Source organism: Quercus robur, chromosome 2 (genome assembly GCF_932294415.1).
Source record: "Quercus robur chromosome 2, dhQueRobu3.1, whole genome shotgun sequence".
Taxonomy (NCBI): domain Eukaryota; kingdom Viridiplantae; phylum Streptophyta; class Magnoliopsida; order Fagales; family Fagaceae; genus Quercus; species Quercus robur.
Window position 1 is genome coordinate 10671254 of NC_065535.1, and position 16708 is coordinate 10687961.

Below are 16708 nucleotides of genomic sequence, written 5' to 3' on the forward strand. Positions count from 1 at the left end.
ATCTTGGTCTGGGGAATCCGATGCTTTTGCAAGTTCCCACAGGTCTTCCAGCAAGCCCGGAAACTCAATCCCTCCCCTGTAACTCGGGAAAGAAAGATGGGAGTATTAGAGAAGAAGCTGACCCTGTGCCAAAGATGGATACAGATGCCAAAGAGAACGGTGACGATCGGATGGACTCGGAGGAGGGTGGTGGTGCTGAGGCCGCCTGCTAATGAGTGTCTTTGTCCCAACCTTGTATTTTACCATGAATATAATAATCTGGAACAGCAGGGGCGCTCTGAAGCCCAATTTTCAGAGTCACATTCAGGACCTTACCCGGATTCATGATCCGGCCATTTTTGTAGTAATGGAGACCAAGCTTGGAGGTAGAAGAGCTAAGGAGATTTCAGATTTACTCCCTTTTGATGGTGCTATCCACACCGACACAATTGGGTACGCCGGTGGGCTTTGGCTCCTTTGGAATTCAGATAAAGTTGAGATTGAGGCTCTGGCAAAAACTGAGCAGGAGATCCATGTAGAGGTTAAGGTACGTTCCTCTGACCTTGCTTGGATATTTTCTGCCATATATGCTAGTCCTAGAAGTCAAGAACGTTGTGTGTTGTGGGAAAACCTTTCTAATGCGGCTGAGCTGCATAATAAGCCTTGGATTATGGCTGGGGACTTCAATGAACCATTAATTGGTGAAGATAAGTTTGGTGGTAGGAGTGTTAGTATTGGCCGGTCCCTTTTGTTCAAAGATTGTCTAGACAAGTGTAGTATGGTAGACATGGGTTTCTCTGGGCCAAGGTATACATGGTCTAATAAAAGAGACTTGAATAACCTTATTCTTGAAAGGATCGACAGATTCTTTGGGAATCCAAATTGGTGTTTGCTCTACCCAAATGCCAAGGTCACCCATCTCACTCGGTGCCACTCGGATCATTGCCCGGTCCTTTTAGAGTCCAATCCCAACAGATCATTACACCTTAACAGACCATTTCGGTTCCAAAGTTTTTGGCTTACCGACTTATCTTTCCCCGCTGTGGTTAATCATGCCTGGAATGGTTCTGGGAAGCTAGCTGACTCGATAGACAGATTTACAAAGGAAGCCACTGTTTGGAATAAAATTCATTTCGGTAATATTCATGCAAAAAAGAGGAGATGCATAGCCAGGCTCTATGGCATCCAGCGTGCCTTGGCTAGTCAACCGAGTGATAATCTCATTTACCTGGAAAACCAAATTCACAGCGAACTAGAAATGGTTCTGGATCAAGAAAGAGAGTTGTGGGCTTTGAAGTCGAGGATAAACTGGATGATCCAAGGAGATAGAAATACCTCCTTCTTCCACGTCTCGGCCCTAGCTAGAAGGCGGAGGAACCATATTGCTTCAGTTAAGGATGAGAGGGGAGAATGGATTACTGGAGAAAGAGAAGTTATGGACTACTTTAGGAAGGGGTTTATTTCCCTTTACACCACTTCGCACACAGAGGCTGGCCGGTTGGGTTTGCAACACCACCAGTGGCAGAACCAGCTATCTGAGGAAGAAAAATGTAGTCTAGACGCTATGGTCACAAGAGAAGAAATCAAGGATGCTCTCTGGTCTATGAAGGCGTACAAGGCCCCCGGGCCGGATGGGTTGCACGCTGGTTTCTTCCAGAGATTCTGGTTGGTTGTTGGAGATTCAGTGTTGGAAGAAGTCACGGATGTTTTTACCAAGCGAAGGGTTCCTGAGTTTATGAATAAAACCCACATTGTGCTGATTCCCAAAATTCAAGGCCCTGAGGTTATTGGTAACTACAGACCAATCAGCCTGTGCAATACAACTTACAAGATAATTACCAAGGTGATTGTGGCAAGGGTAAGACCGCTGCTGGACAAGCTTATTTCCCCTTACCAAGCTGCCTTCATACCTGGTAGACGTGGAGTGGATAACACCATTATTGCTCAGGAGTTAATTCACACCATAGGCAGAACAAAGGGTAAAAGAGGTTATATGGCCATTAAGATTGACCTTGCAAAAGCTTATGATAAAATTGAGTGGGGTTTTATCCGGGAGATGTTGATAAACTTCAATTTTCCAAATAGGCTTTCGGACCTCATCTTAAGCTGTGTAACTTCAGTTTCAACTTCTCTCCTTTTTAATGGAGGCAGTCTTGAGCCCTTCAAGCCTTCTAGAGGAATCCGGCAAGGTGACCCCATCTCACCGTATCTTTTTATCCTCTGTATGGAGTATCTAGGCCGCCTGATTGAGGAAAAATGCCAGAGTAAGCTTTGGTATCCAGTCAAAGCTTCAAGAAGTGGGCCTCCTTTTTCCCATCTTTTCTTCGCGGATGATCTCATTTTATTTGCCAGAGCAGATTCTGGTAGTTGTGCAGCGGTAAAAGACGCCCTTACAAATTTCTGTACTAAATCAGGGCAAACTATTAGTGAAGAGAAGTCCCGAGTTTTCTTCTCTCCCAACATTGATCCGGACCAAAGAGATATGCTGTCGGGTTTATTGGGCTTTCAGCAGACCTCTAACTTGGGAAAATACTTAGGTTTCCCTCTCAAACATCCAGGGACCAACAACCAAGAGTTTGGATTTGTCCTTGATAGGGTGAAGAAAAAACTTGCGGGGTGGAAAGCAAATCTCTTGTCTATGGCAGGCAGAACAGTGTTGATCCAAGCCTCTTCCTCCACCATCCCAGCTCATGTAATGCAGAATGTTTATCTGCCCAACAAGATCTTGGAAGGTGTAGATAGAGTGAATAGAAATTTCCTTTGGGGGTCGTCGGATAATTCGAAGAAGATGCATTGGGTGAACTGGAGGAAAGTCACTAGACCTAAGGATGTAGGTGGGTTGGGGTTACAAACAACGAAGGGTAGAAACACAGCCCTTCTGGCAAAGCTTAACTGGAGGCTCCACACGGAGGGTGAAGCGCTTTGGGCAAGGGTTCTTAAGGCTAAGTATGGTACAAGACAAAGCTCTGAGGAGCGAATTAAGCCAAGATCTCCATGTTCCCCCACTTGGAGAGGGATTTTAAAAGGTGAAGAGGTTTTCAGGAAGGGTGTGAAGTGGATTCCAGGCTTTGACAGTAACTTAAGTTTCTGGTTCGACTGTTGGACTAACCTTGGTCCTCTTCGACAAGTTATCCAAGGTCCTCTTACCCGAGAAACCTCCAATCTCAAGATTAGAGATGTTGCTGCCCCTTATGGTTGGGATTGGTCAGTCATCCCTTTTGTTTTTCCCCCGGATTTGAAAGCTGAAATTCAAGCTACTCCCACTCCCATTGTTTCGAGAGGCGGGGACAAGCTTGCTTGGAGTCACTCTCCTAAAGGTTCATTCAATTTGGGGAGTGCTTATTGCCTTGCCAATGAGGCCCCTCATGAAGAATCCTTTGCTGGCAGGTGGATATGGAAGCTTAATGCCCTCCCTACAATCCAGAATTTTGTGTGGAAATGTATGCACAACAGTGTTGGGGTTAAAGAGTGTCTTATGAGAAGAGGAGTCACTCAGGATCCAAGTTGTCCTCTCTGTCATACTGAAAGTGAATCAATTATGCATGCTCTCCGTGATTGTGAGCTAATCAAGCCGATTTGGGGTCAGCTAGAGTTCCAAACTATAAATCAAGGTTTTTTCACTCAAAACACAAGGGAATGGCTGGTTACAAACTGCCAACAGGGGAAACCCCACCCAAACAGACTTTCCACTTCACAAACAATCTTCCTTTATGCCATCTGGAAGCTATGGAAACAAAGAAACATGTTGGTGTTCAACAACAAAAGGCCTAATCCTAATCTTGTGCAGGATATCATTATGCAGGCAGAGGAGTTTGCTCTTTGTGCGTCCCGTCCTAAGGGGTTGAAGTGCAGGATTCCTCGAAGAATCCGTTGGGATAAGCCCCAAGCTGGCTGCCTAAAGCTCAATACTGATGGAGCTTCAAGTGACTTGTTGGGTAGTGCAGGGGGTGGTGGATTGATAAGAGATGACAAAGGAAGCTGGGTTGTGGGTTTCTCCAGAAGATTAGGGAAAGCAAATAGTCTTGCAGCTGAGTTATGGGCCCTTAGAGATGGATTACTCTTATGTCTTCAATTAAACACTTCTGAAATAGTTGTAGAATTGGATGCTAAAGTCATTGTGGAGGCTCTTAACAACCCCTCTGTCACTAATACTGTGATTTCCCCTCTTATTGATGACTGTAAACTGATGGTTTCCCAAATGCCTCATGCACGCATCAAACATGTCTTTCGGGAAGCAAATCTGTGTGCGGATCGCTTAGCTAGACTAGGCTGTTCTCAGAGTTTAGATTTTTCCCTGTATTCAAGTCCGCCTGTGGACCTTATTTCCTTTGTTGAGGCTGATTGCCTTGGTGTATTTTCGGACAGGCTTTGTCCTGTTTCCTCTGCTGGTCTTTAGTTTATAAAACTCCTTTGTTTACCAAAAAAAAAAAAAAAAAAAAGAATTGAACCGTTTATAAATATCTTGAGTTTGGCTCAAGAAAATACTTATTTTTATTTATTTATTTATAAATGAGTCAAGCTTGAGATTTAATTTTAGGTTTTTTTTAATAAATGAGCTGAGTACAAGCAACAAAAAAAAAAAAAAAAAATTGTCCATGAACAGACTCGTGAATAATATTACTATAAAATATAAGTTTTTTTTTTTTTTTTTTTTTTGCTTGGTAATTGTTTATGCGAGTGCGAGGGCTCGAACCCCCGAGCTAACGGTTTCATGGTAAACCGGGTACCACTTGGGTTACAAGGCCTGGTGGTAAAATATAAGTTGTGCTTAAGCTAATCCATGGTTTTGAAAGCTTGATATAAGCCTGAAAAATAAACTCATATTTTACTTTCTCTTTAATTAATTGAGGTTAAGAACATATGTCTAACTAAATAGGCTTGATAAAAAAATCCTCGTCCCCTCAAGTCTCTCTATAGTCTATAGACTAGAGTATGTAGAAACTTAAAACTTGTTTTCTACAAGCTCTTTAACCTCTATTCAGATTGTTGTAGGGGAGTTATCAACCCTTTCTTTTGTTTTCTTCTAATTGGCTTCAACGATCCAAGATTCACATCTTCACAATATATCTCTAGGCATATCATACATGTACAAGTTCTCATTTAAATGAATATTATTACATTTTGTATTTAATTCCAAGGCATCATAAATATGTCATATCTTATTCTTCAATCCATGTGTCTTAAATACGTTTAATAGAGGGAGACTACAGACTTAAGAAAAGATCATTTCTATTACGTAAAAATCAACATCTCAAAACCATTTGAGCATATCATTGTTTTAAGAGTTTCTAACTCATAAAATAGTAAAAAAAATCAAAATATCTCAGGCTGAAATAAATAAACATAGATACCAAAATATATTTGTACTAGTGAAAATTCAAATTTGAGCAACTTAATCGTTCTATAGAAGTAGGAATTAAACTTAAGAGATTATTTTCAGCAAGATTAAGATAAAAAAGAGATCCTAACATCCCAATTTCATGACAAATGGATCCAGAAAGTTTATTTGCACCAATCTCTAAAAGGGTTAGGTTGCCCAAGTTTCCAATAGATGTAGGTGTCGAGCCCGTGAGGATGTTATTGAACAAAGAGAGCATCCTAAGAGATGTTAGATTTCCGAGTTGATGAGGAATGGACCCAGAAAGTTTGTTATCATAAATAAATAGAACGATTAAGTTGCTCAAGTTTCCAATTGACACAAGGATTGAATCCGTGAGACCGTTACTAGACAAAACTAGCTCATTGAGCAAGTGTAGCTTTCCAAGTTCATAAGGAATGGATCCAGTGATGCTATTATCATAGAGATATAATTTGTGAAGGCTTGTTAGTTGGCATAATTCAGATGAAATTCTTCCCGAGAGATGATTGCTAGATAAGTCAAGGAAGATTAGCTTAGAAAGGTTGCCCAAGTGTGAAGGAACGGTACCGTAGAGTAAGTTGTTGAGAATAAGACTTATGAGACTGTAAGGATGAGAAGCTCAAAGTGTGGAGTGTAACTTTTAAAGCAGAATTTGGGAGGTTGATATGAGAGATGCTGCTAAAGTTGTTGCAAGCAATTCCAACCCAATGGCAAGTGATGTTTCCAACCCATGAAGATAAACGAAACTGGCTTTGGTTGTCCAGGCTCGCTTTCCATTCTAGAAGAGCCTATGCTTCTCTCCACATCATTGTTGCCATATTGGGAGGTGAAGTTGCAAAGGAAGAAGAAATTGCAAGTTGGGAAGAAGGAGCCAACACAAGAATGATAATGATAGTGGTGAGCAAGACTCGAATTAGAACATTAATGCAATTGGGAAGCGGTTTCCATTTTAAGGACATCATGACTTTCATAAATTGGGAGGGTGTAAAATGTTGCTCGAGAGTAAAGACCATGCAGAAACGAATTGGTGATCAGAGAACGAATGGCATTATGGTTATATAGTCAATAAAACCTGAGTTAGAGCTTGACCTAAGTCAATAAAGCCTAAATAAACATAGACACCAAAATATATTTGCACTTGTAAAAATTCAAATTTGGTGAAAAGACATGTTTTACAAAATTTGTAATTGTAAAAGATTTAATGTCCCTTCAAAAATCCAGGTTAATGTAATGATTTGCATAGGTACACTACATATTTTTAGTGGGTATGGTATCCACATACATCTTTACCATATATTTCACTTTTTTTAAATCCTGACCAGTTAAAATTTGTATGGTTACATCTTTACCGTATATTTCACTTTTTTTAAATCCAGACCGGTAATTTAATTTTAACGAGACACCAGTTACCGATCAAGCAGGTGAAGGTTTTTGAGAAAGATCATAATCGATTTATCGATTTTTTTTGGAGATAAAAGATAGCAGAATCGATTTTCTATTGTTGAACAAGTTGAGCATATTTCTATTGTGGGAAGATCTGCTATCATGGACTGCAAACTTTAGTGCACTTTTATGCTCAAAAGAACATAAATTTCCAGACAAAACCGTTTTAACAAGCAAAATTTTCAACAAGAAACTGCCTTAAGTTTTTCCAGTGTCCAGATATACTTCAATGATCCTATAAACAATTGAGGAAACCGAATATTATATCACAACTCACTTTGAATTATCTATGGAACTTCTACATAAAGTACAATGGACTTTCATGTGTATGAGATTCATCATTACATGAGGATGGCATCCCAGCTCCTCTAAACTGAAAGGAGAAGAAAATTTCTCATTTGATTCAAGTGGCATGGCTCTTTGCCCTCTGAAGAACATCCTTCAAAACCAGAGCAATTCTATGTGACATGTGGGGTTCCAGAAACCTCTCCTTCACCCTCTCATATCCTTTCCTTCCCATTGTTAGCCTCCTTTCTACATGTGTGGCCAATTTGACAATGTTATTTGCAAGAGGTGTCACACCTTCCTTTGCAGCAGGATGCAACAAACCTGTCGTCCAATTCACCACTATTTCCATGGTGCCTCCACCTGCAGTGCCCTGATAATATTGTCAGTGACGAGAACAATGATGTCAATTGGAACATGAGGAGAAATCAAAACACACAAACACGCATATGGGCGTTAGTGCACACGTGGAGAAGATGATCCAACCAAAAACGAGATCACAAAACAATCTGTTTTTTTTTTCTTTTTTTTTTCTTTTTTTTGCTTGGTAAGTTACACACACCTAAGGAGTTTTAAACCCATTCTATCCTACCTTCTTCAGTCAACAAAAAACACATTCTATCATATGAGAATAATTTTCTAGAAGGGGCAATTATCAGAAAAATTATATGAAAAATTGAAAGATAATAAGCTTGATATTCAAGTTTTGTTCAAAGAAAATAAAGCCATCATACTGTACAAGTGCAGTTACAAGGATCTATGCAGTTAATGGTTTTAAAAAAAATGTATACTGTTTCCAAAATAAATTCCTAAAACAGGGCAAAAAGAGTGGTATAATTATAATATGACAAGAGAGGGGTAGACGATGAAAAGATATGAATAAATAAAATAAAACAAATCAAAACAAACTCAATCCAAAATTGATAATATATTTAATGCTAGCAAATGCTGAGCAAAACAGCCAAAATAATTGATGATTGACAAACACAATATGAAAATAAACAAAATTGAAACTAAACCTTTGAGGAAAACGGAAGTTTCCACTCCAAATGATATAACATTATATTCTTTTTTGATAAGTTACACACGCACCTAATGAGTTTTGAACCCACAACCTTACCCTCGTTTTTTTCTCTCATTGGTAATTACACATGTACCAAGTGGGTTTTGAACAATGACCTCACCCTTCACCTTGTTCTTACATTGGGAGGAGTTGCCATTTGAGCTAGAACTTATTGGCCAACCTCACCCTACATGTTGCTCTTGCAAGGGAGGATGTGTCATTTGAGCTGGAACTCATCGGCCTAAGAAGACAGTATTTAGCTTACCATGGTCTAATTAAAATGCAGAAATTGTTGGAAACGAAGTCATATCATGTGATGAAGACTTACCAACAGAGGCAGCTGAAAGGCCATTGCTTCAATGGTTATCCTCCCAAAGCACTCTCCTCGGGCCCACACAGCAATTAGTTTAAACAGTTGGACTGGAGCACAAAACAAATAGAGTCCATGAAATGAAAATAAAACCAAAAGAACACTTAATATGAAATAAAAAGAACAACGGAACCTAAAAAGCGGTGATATTCAAAATGCAGCTTAATTAATATGAAACAGGGCAACCAAGATTTCTTATTCTTCTTTGTAAAAAAAAGTGGGTAGAAACATGCCAAATAAGATAACAAAGACATCAAAATAGCATGGAATAGTAAGATTCTCACATATTCACCGTCATTAGCATTTTTTCCTTTTTTATCATATTGTCATGTTTCACATGAACAATAATTTTACACCACATATAGAATTGAATAAATGCACATGGTCAGAAAGTAGAGATTTGGTCCCTTTTTCAGTTTTTGGCTTTTTTCTATTGCAAGGTTTGAGTAAACAAGAGAACCTAGTTATATAAGCCCTCTGTAGAACACATTTCTGCAAAGAAAACATAGAAATGACGAGGATTATGCAAACTAATGAAAGACACCCCCACCCCAACCCCCAGGTGCGGGGCCCAAAAAGAAAAAAAAAAAGGGAGACGGTATGCAACACATCATATGCCAAGGACACCACTGGTAATGCAAGATATTTGAAGGAAAACATTACAACTTGTCGCCTTATTCTTAATTTTACCATAGCAAATTCTCCTGTTATTTCCTTTTCATTTTTTACACAACAAACTAACCTGCCTCAGATTGAATTGAACCAAAGACTTTACTTATGGGAGATGGGATGGCAGTTAGTTCAAGGGCCATTGGCAATTTAGCAAATAGTCCTTGGTGGAAGAGTGGGGGTGAAGACCAATGAGAAAGCAGTTACCATGATTAAATACTTACAACAATCAAGTATCAAATCAAGAGTGTAGGTTTCAAAATCAGTAATAAAGGTGATCAGCAGAAAGAGGAAATAATAAAATAGAACATAAGAACTGTCTCCTACATGAATTAACACGATATATTTGCAGAATGTACCTGGGAGTTCTGAACAAGAACATCAATGGAAGCAAAATAAGGAGCTACTGTCAGGGTTTTGTTGACAAAGTGAACACGGTCCTGAATTTTTTTCTCTAGTACAAAGCTCCGCAGTTCTGTCTCAAACTTCGTTTGAGCATTCATGTCACTTCCCACTATTACTGCATGAATTGGTGGCACCTGAAGTTTCTTCTCTTTAATAAGTTGCAGACTTTCATGAAAGGAACGAAGAAATAGATCCTTACCTTTCCCATGTGAAACACCAGTTATATCATGCATGTTGCTCAGAAAATATAAATTTTAAATAGTACAGTCACAAATGGATCTAACCTAAGGTAGCGTATTGAAACAAAGAACCAATTTGGAAACATAATGCAAAAAGGTTAATGTAATATCTAAGACAATACCAAGTAAACAAAAGATGCCATCCTGACATGGGAAGATGGGGAAATATGATTACAATTTGGAAAGTAGGTTTGACTTCTTTGCAAAAGCAGAATGTTCAACAAATGAGGAAGAGATCACAAATTACCATTTGTAACTCCAAATTGAAAAACCATGCACAATAAGGTTCATGTTCTGCTATTGAGAATCAAGAACATCCTTAAAGAAACCTCAGTGCTTGGAAGAGACATCGTTAATTAGAGCTTCATTTATTTGCCTCATCATAACTCCCCCCACTACCCCACAAAAAAGAAAAGGAACCATAAGTGCATCTTAAAGCAACAATGTAAAAGTAGCGACAGATCTCAAGAAGATCATAGGCACACATGCAACAATAAATTTATGAGGATATGCAGAAGTAAGGGTCATAAAGAACACAGCCAAATATGCATTAAATACAAAAATTCACACGACTATCCAAAAACAGTGCAGTTGGCTACCAATCACAGTTGCAATGCAAAATGTCAACTTAGTAAGAGATGGACTAAAATCCAACTTAATTACCAAGAAATCATCTACATGCTAAGATTTCTTCAAGACAAAGTGTGGAATATTTTGCAACCAAGTGACTTACTACTATACTACTTTCACCAATCAGACTAATGAAGGAAAACATATTTATCTCATCCACAAGGAGAGTATACTGTTTATGATGGCAAAGATTAGATCTTCATTCCACACTCCGAGAGACTCTTGAACATGCTCACGAAGAATTCTCTTGGCTACACTATCTTCAGCAACCTCCATAAAGCATTGGCAGGGACATTTATAAGAAAAGCTCACTTGCAGAAAGCATATGAAAGTGTATTCTATCTATGGAATTGGAATTACATAGAATAGGTAGCAAAAAGAGTTTACCAATTCTACATTACATGCTATATCAACAAAGCCTATTATAAAGTATAAATACCTGTTCAGTTCTATGTGCCAAGAGAACTGTCATTCTCTCTGAAAACCTAATTAATGGCAATGGTTAGTCAACATTGACCTGAAGATGCTCTCCACTCAAAATAGCATGCTGATGTACAGCAATTAGATGAAGTCTTAGTAGTGTTTATCCACTGGTTATAATGTTTTCATGAAATTCATTTGCTTGGTTTTATTTCCAATCAATTCTGCTATGAAATTATTTGATCATAAGAAAATTAAGCATGTCTTACACCTGAATTGATGTACAACTTTTATTCTGATGCTTAAGTTGACGCAAGACAACCAGAACAAAACTGAAATAACTGAAAAATAAAAGATATGACCTAGGAGTCAGTACTTAGGCCTTGCTTGGAGTCAGCACCAAGCGGAAAAACCACTAAAAGTCAGCACCTAGGGTAGACCTGGAGTCAACACCAAGCCAAAGAAAGACCAAACGGCCATTGTTTTCATTCATCAAAATATCAACTATCTCCTCAAGGGGTACAATAAGTTGCTTATAAAGGATTGCTTATCAAATATCAACCCAATTTTCCACTCATATGAGCTTCTCCAAACTTGATATAGTCCCATGTGCTCTAACTCTCAATGTCACGACCTGAGGAAGCGCTAGCCACATTTGCACTATATCCCAAATGGACTAATTCAAGTTACAATTAAAGTTCCTCATAAACGCTTACATAGCCCAAACCCACATAACACAAACACAATATTCAAACACACACACACACACTTGTGCACCAAACCAAACAAAAGCCCCCTCTTCTATGATAAACAAATCAATTTTGAATTTTTCTTCTCAAAATGAAAGAGCAAAGCTAATGCTAGAAAATACAGCAAAGTATGCTTAAATGCAACCCAACATGCGTAATTAATTATAAAGTGAAGACATAATTTGAAATTAGGACCACTTGCTGTAAGACCAAATAAATTATTACCATTTAAATCCAAAAGCTTAAGTTGATAGAAAAAAGAATGAACTTAATTATTCAATCAATATTCTAAGTAACCGATGCCCAATAAACGGAGAAATTATTAGGTCCACAAGAAGGATTGATATCGTTTTTTTGATAAGTAAGAACACTGAAATATATATATATATATATATATATATATATATATTGATAAGTAATTCGTTTATTGATATCAAAAAAGGGGAACACGCCATTACAGAGACACCACAATAAGAGATTGATCTATCCTTATTTTCAAAGCACCTACTATTTCTCTCTAAAAGCCCCACTACAGATTGATGAATAACCCAGCTCACGCCAAACAATCCAAACACTAAAATATATAAAATCTGAAGATCAACGAAATACAAAAACTCAAACTCTTATTGCTGTTCCTCAAACGAGATCAGGGATTCATTTTGTTGTGTCGGGGGTCATGCGGATACGGGTTGAATGGATCCTTATTTGAATCTGCAGAAAACTCTTTTGTGTCTCCTTTCTTCATGGTTTCCGATCTTAACTCTCTCAAGTTCTGAGGCAAACGCGAATCCGCTGTGAGAAACATCCCAATCACCAACAAAAGAATGACAAAATATTTATAAATTTTCATTCCAGATCCAATTTATGAGGGAGAGGAAGACAGGAAAAGGAAGGAACTCAGATACACTGAGAAAGAGAAAGGCTCTTCTTCGATCCAGAGAGTTTGCGGTTGTTGTGGGTGGTGCTGCTGCTGCTGCTGCCTGCTGAGTTGTGGTGGTTGTGGGTGAAACGGGAGAGAAGGGGAATGGGAGATAGGGTATAGGTTTTGATCGAGGAAGATGTGTATTTGTTGGGGTACTTGGATATATTAAACTACAAACTCACCCCAAACTCAAATTAGCTACCAAATAAATAAATAAATAAAAGAAGATCTCTGTGGGCAATGAGATATTTGGTGATCTTAGATGAAGAGGTGTAGAAGGGTGGAGTACATTATTTTGAAAACCGGACTGGACTGGCCGGTTGAACCGGATTAACCTAAACCCAGACATCAGTCCAATTCTTAAATCCACAAAACTGGGGACCGTTCGAACCGCAACAAAACCGTGGGGTTTGCTAAACGCAGGGAGCTCATTGGCTTCTTTTTTTTTTGGGGGGGGGAATAAAGAAAAGAAAAAGGCCCATATTAAAATTACTGATCTAAAATTCGAAAAACAAATTAGAATGCCCAAAAATATTAACTCAACAACAAAATCAATAATAAAAAGTAAAAGAAAACTTATAGCCCAATCAACAAATTTTACCAAAAAATTTGCACAGCCCTTTAAAATATTTGAAACAAAATAAATGTGAATCTTACATGCCAAATCATTCCATCAAATTCCAATAAAAAAAAAAAAACTAACTAAATTAAACTAAACGTGAGAGACAGAGAGAGTGAAAGATGCAACAGCTGTGAGCTTGAGTGTTGGGCTTATGAGATCAAGCAGTGTATGGGTCATCAACGGTAAACTTCTTAGATCCAACGGTTAAGGGAGTAAGAGCCGCAACAACAGATGGTTTAATTGTGATTTGATTTGATTTCTAGACTTAAGGTAGGTTCAAAATGGATGCATCGACAATGAGTTTCTTAGATCCAACGGTTAAGAGAGTAAGGGGTGTTTGGTAGATTAGTTTGAGAATGGTTGTTGTAAGTTTTTTAAAAGATGTGAGGGTGAAAATGTGTCTAACGATACATCTGTTTGGTACATGTGTTTAAAAACTGAAAATTGTTGTTTAAAAACTTTTGTGAAAATACGTATGGGTAAAAAAGTGTATAAAAATACGAAAGGTGCAAGTTTAAACTCACTCACCTAACAGGCAACGCAACAACAGATGGTTCAATTGTAATTTGATTTGATTTCTAGGCTTCAGGTAGGTTCAAATAAGAAAGAAAGAAAATTTTTTAATTGTGGGCGGCCCGTTAATAATCTATTTAAAGAAAGATTTTATAAGAAATAAAAAAAAATTAATATTTTAACCATTTTTTTCATTTTTCATAAAAATAATATCAAAATTTTCTTAAAATAAATTATTAACAAGTGACTAAAGACTCTCGTTAGCATTACCTTTGATTTATAACTGTAATAGCAACTGTAATAGCGCGTGATAAGTTTTGAAAAGGTTGTATAGAAATTTTTTTTTTTTTTTTTCGAAAACCAAGATAATGGAAGAGATCAAAGTGGTTGGAAGTTGTAACGACGCATACCTAAAAAAGTCGAGTCACAATTGAGGATCCGTAGTTGTTAATAAATCTCAGATTTAGCAGTAAATTTTTGATGTGAGATTCATCACACTCATACTCGTGTGCGATAAATACTTGACATAGGATTCATCACACACGTGTGATGTGTGTAAGTATGTGATGAATCTCACGGGATTGTAAATATGTAAAGGGTCCCACATCGAGGATTTATTGAATAGATTTAGGCTTTAAATCTAGCCAGTAGATATTCATCACACACCCTACACATCATCATGTAACTGGACTAGTCCTAATTGAGGCTGTTGTAGCTGTTAATAAAGTCTACCCAGTATTACCGTAATTACCCAGTATTACCGTAATTACCCGAGGTGAGATTCATCACACAATCACACATATTGTAAATAATCGATCTGGGACTCATCACACACCTATACATGATGATAAGTCCACACATATCGTAAATAGCCGATATGGGATTCATCACACACCCACATATAATAATAAGTCCCACATCGGATATTTACGGAATAGATCTGAGCTTTATTAACAACTAAAAAAATATTAACATAATAATTTATAAAAAAAATAAAAATAAAAATAAAAAAGAGAATCAGAGAGGGAACTGGCCTGCGATGCGTTTATGAGGGCTGTAAATGGATTTTCGGGATGAACTGCAGCGGTTTCCATCTCAATCCTCTTAAATCTCCCACTTTCTTGCGCAGATCCAACGCAAGCTTCATAAATTTAAGAGCTTCGGCCAGATATTTGGACTGGGGAGAACGGAGACCTTTGGAGAATTGACACACAGAAGTTTCGTAGAAACTCTGAAGTTTTGGTCTTTTTGGTTGAGAACCATTTTGAAGTTGCCCTAAAAAGTATGATAGAGTTTTACTGTTGGTAGGAGATAGAGACTTTTTGGAACTGATTTGACGCTAGCAACTTTATTGGCTGTTTTCAACCACGTGACATGTTTTCATTGGCTCGTATATAAGCAATTTCTTACGCTAGATCTGGGCTGAATTTAAACTCTTTTGAAGTGGCCTTGCGCATATCTCATCATCTCGTTTTTCTCCCTCGTGGGACCCATCAGATGGAGTAGACCGCAGATGGTCTCCCCGAGTAGACCCCACAACAGCATCTTTTGATGCAATTGTAATTAATTAAAGGAAAGTTAAAAAAGTTAAAAATGTACACGTATTTTCTCTTCGTACAGAGCGGTGACCGCACGAAAAAAACTACTACTATATTTTATTGAATTGAAGGGCTGAGATTGAGGCAAATTTCATTTACAACGATTATGTAAAATAATTGACGCGTGACTGGGGGCTTTTTGTGTTTGATAGGTTCAGATGGGACTGGGACATCAATTAGCTGGAACGTCTGCTTTTGTGGTCCCATGCACTAACTTTTCAGAATTTTGGAACAACTCCAACTCAGCAGCCCAATAAAAAATTGACACAACACGAACTCCAACTCGGGTCTAAGAATAAAATTTTGGAGTATCCTCCATTTTTCTTCCGTATTTGTCTAGAGACTAGCAAACAACGCATCTAAAGTTTAAAGAACACCCACCTCAATTATAAATTTTCTCTTGGTTTTTTGATTTGATAACGTGTAAGGACATCTATAGTAGATGTTGTAAAAAAAAATGTCATTTTACCACATTAAAGACATACTTTATTATTTTACCATATTATTTTACAACATCTTATTTATCAAATATTTTATCATTCAATTATATACATTAAAATAATATTTACTACACATTAAAATAATACATTATCTCATCCCCCATTATCATCAACAACACCGACAGCTACCACCGGCCATCACCCCCATCGACTGCCACTGTCACCACCCATAGCCCATAGCCCACCACCACCATCAAATCAACCCAAATTGTAGCAAAAAAAAAAAAAAAAAACAACAACAACAACAATAACACCGACGACAGCCACCATTGGCCATCACCCTCACAGCCCACTACCACTGTCACTGTCACCACCCATAGCCCACAGCCCACCACCACCATCAGACCAACCCAAATTGCAGCAAAAAAAAAAAAAAAAAAAAAACCCACAACCAGAGAGAGGCAGAGTGAAAGGCGAACAGAGAGGAGAGGGAAGAGGGTGAGATCTACAGTGGCCTCGGGGTGAGATCGGTGAGATCGAGCATGGCTGAGCGTGGGTGAGATCGAGCGTGGCTGATCGAACGTGGCGGAGCGCGTTGTCGTCGTCGGAGCTACGCCGTCGTCGCTGCCGGTGAACATCCCGGACTAGTCGAAGAGAGAGGGAACCGGTACAGGGAGAAGAGAGAGGGAACCGGAGAGTGAGAGAAAAGAGAAAAGAAAAAATGAAGAGAGAGGAGAGAGAAAAGAGAATATAAAACAATAAAATTTTTGCAACATTTATCCGCACCATTGCAAATTTACAACAGTACTGTAGCCATGTTGTATAATTTTTGAGATTTGGCACATCTCATAAAGCACCATTTTTGTGTTTGGTGTGGCAAATGTGCCAAATATTTGGCATTTGGCACATTTGCCACACCTGCTGTGGATGCTCTAATAGGCTATAGACTTTAGACCGACCTTAGAGCATTCTTATCCGTTCTTCTATAAAAATTGTCATTTT

General features: G+C 38.2%; 1 long non-coding RNA gene and 1 pseudogene across 3 annotated transcripts; both read right to left on the reverse strand.

Moving 5' to 3' along the window:
- The window catches only part of LOC126694701 (MDIS1-interacting receptor like kinase 2-like), an 83869-nt pseudogene that overhangs the window by 26784 nt on the left and 40377 nt on the right, over positions 1-16708 (reverse strand).
- LOC126712313 (uncharacterized) lies at positions 6961-14692 on the reverse strand. Of its 3 annotated transcripts, none has more exons than XR_007651101.1 (4): positions 10882-14692; positions 9528-9707; positions 8458-8549; positions 6961-7429 (listed from the first exon to the last, which is right to left on the reverse strand). It is a non-coding gene; the product is annotated as an uncharacterized LOC126712313 (long non-coding RNA). The 3 variants fall into 3 exon arrangements; XR_007651100.1 differs by having other exon boundaries at positions 6961-7439; XR_007651099.1 differs by having other exon boundaries at positions 6961-8370.